Source organism: Cupressus sempervirens, chromosome 6 (assembly GCF_028749045.1).
Source record: "Cupressus sempervirens isolate cs-2001-9-10 chromosome 6, ASM2874904v1, whole genome shotgun sequence".
Lineage (NCBI taxonomy): Eukaryota > Viridiplantae > Streptophyta > Pinopsida > Cupressales > Cupressaceae > Cupressus > Cupressus sempervirens.
Genome location: NC_143123.1, coordinates 30097300 through 30099766, shown reverse-complemented (window position 1 = coordinate 30099766; position 2467 = coordinate 30097300). Strand labels below are relative to the sequence as shown.

The 2467-nt window shown below is 38.3% G+C and overlaps 1 long non-coding RNA gene across 1 annotated transcript; it reads right to left on the bottom strand.

Annotated features, from left to right (window-relative positions):
• Positions 1-1862: 1862 nt before the first annotated feature.
• LOC149550943 (uncharacterized) lies at positions 1863-2467 on the bottom strand. Its single transcript, XR_016353271.1, has 3 exons — positions 2394-2467; positions 2193-2243; positions 1863-1880 (listed from the first exon to the last, which is right to left on the bottom strand). It is a non-coding gene; the product is annotated as an uncharacterized LOC149550943 (long non-coding RNA).

The window sequence follows — 2467 nt, the reverse complement described above, 5'->3', positions numbered from 1 at the left end:
ATACTACAAGTAGATAACCTACCCTAAGCTCATGGAATCATAAAATTACCCTAGTCCTATACAAGCGACTGGAAAGAAAATCCAAAAGATAATCCATAATATGAACATCAAATATCCACTAATACATTTGGCATCGAATTGCGACGGCTAAGTGTCGCAATTGCGATGGCAATGTGTCGCCACTGCAACGGTAATAGACATCGCTGTTTTTTAGTCACAAATTATGATGTCTATCCTCAGTCGTCGCAATTTCAATGCCCCTCCATCGCAATTTCACCATTGTAATCTGGCATGACTCCCGTCGCAACGCATGCAATCTCCGTCACAATTTCGATGTCCTACCCACGCATTGCGACGGGGTGGCGTTAGCATCTAGCCACGGGGTCGTTGTGGTTGCAGCCTTCCCAGTTCTTCCATGAGCGTCGCAATTGCAGCATCCATGGAAAATTGTGACGGGGACGCGATGGCGCCGACGATGCGGTAGCCATGGCGTCGATGCCGCCGATCGTCGCAATTTTTCCAATGCTGTCACAATTGTGACGTAAGTGCAAGAATTGCGATGATGTTGCTATGCATGCGAAACACGTTTTGTCGCAATGGTTGTGCGAACGTCGTAATTGCGACGCCTGTAGCTAGCACTTTGGCGGGGCCGCTGTGGTGGCGACGCCAACTGCTATCACCGCCACAGTGACCCCCCTGCAAGCATGATGCATCATGATCTACTGATGATCTGGATTTACTGCATGAATGGCCAGAACTTGTGTTCTTTTCTAGACTTTTTGAAATGAAATTGACATTTGACAAATTTTCTACCTGTTGGGATATCTTGTTTACACCTGGAACACTAAAAGAGATTGTTGTTGTTTGGAAAGAATGCATGTCTTCTATCACCTGGGGGGCATATGAATCTTGTAAGTGGTTTTCCTTTGGATTTCCAATGTTCAATGACACCCTCTTCTTTTTTTTAGAGCCATTATATTGAGATTCAAACCCACCTGTTGTTTGAATGCTAGTTTTCTTATCTTGTATATAGAATAGCATGTAAGCTTTCTGGGAAAGCACACTTTTCTCACTGACTGAATAGACCTAGAGTACAAAATGTCATAAGAATAACTTCAATCAGTCTAAGCAACTTCAGTATAATTAGTGTTACCATATAAAGAAAAGGTTCTACATAAAATTGTAGTTCTTTTGTGTATCCTATTATACACAAATTATAATGAGCTTGCTCCACAAAATTAAACATGTCTTCACAACTGTAGCAAATGTATACCCGATTATCATCTAAAGCATGTCAGATGCCTGTTGATGAATGAATAAAGTAGTAATAATGACCAGAATGTGTGCTCCAGCCATCATGAACAAGAACACCATAAAGAGTGTTCTTAAAATTGCCCTCTTATGATTGATCAATAGACAGAGAAACTAGAATATCATTCAAATGTGAAATATTTATTAAAAAACCAATAGATATTACAAAAACTATATTATTAGATTCCACTAAAAATGTGATCCACTGGCAAATAATATTGTAAGGGCTACTTACATGTGAACTGCTAACAAATGGTTTGAGATCCAACGTACAACCAAAGTCTACTTTTTTGTCAAATTTTCCTCCAGATCTAACTACATTGAAGCGCTTGAGATGAATTGCAAGAACATGTGGTGCTTTATCAATTTTGAGTCATTCTAGAGCCTTCACTTTTACTTTGCATTGTTCACATTGATCTCTTTTCACACCCCCATCTAACTGCTCCACTGTCGTGTAATGGGATAATGCTTTCAACAAGGAATCTGCTCGAATGATCTCTAGGCTTAAATCTAAGAAAGGATCAAATTTATTTGAGCAATAAGAAAATTGTGTGCACTTCACCTACAAGCTAGATTAAAGCAATTCTTAATGAATAAAATACTTTTCTAAGACTATAACCTAGAGTTCCCAGCATAAAAATAATTTTGAAAGGTTTAAGTGACTCAAAAAAGCATAAATAATGACCAGAATGTGTGCTCCCACCATCATGAACAAGAACACCATAATCAATCATTTTCTAACATATTTTCACACATTGTGTACCCATTGCACATCAATGTAGTATTGCTAGTTTTTTATTCACGTTATGCATGGAAAAAGCATACAGTAAGGGTCACATCAAAGTTTTAATTGGTAAGGAGAAACCCAAAAAATTACCCACCATATTACATGGGCCTAAGGAAAGCTTTATGCTTGACCAAAGGCAAGGCACCTGCAGCTAAAAGTCAGGATGATCGAACTGGAGTGAACAATGACTTTACAAAAAAAACTTTGAAAACTTGTTAAGAAAATCTATCAACCTGCAATAAGATTGTATTAAAACTAGAATTATACAGATCCATATTATTAAAACTTAAAATACCTGTCAGTATTAGGTGTTCAAAAAAGCACACACCAGACACCTCTTGGAATGTTCAGGGCCTCCATAACCTTTGC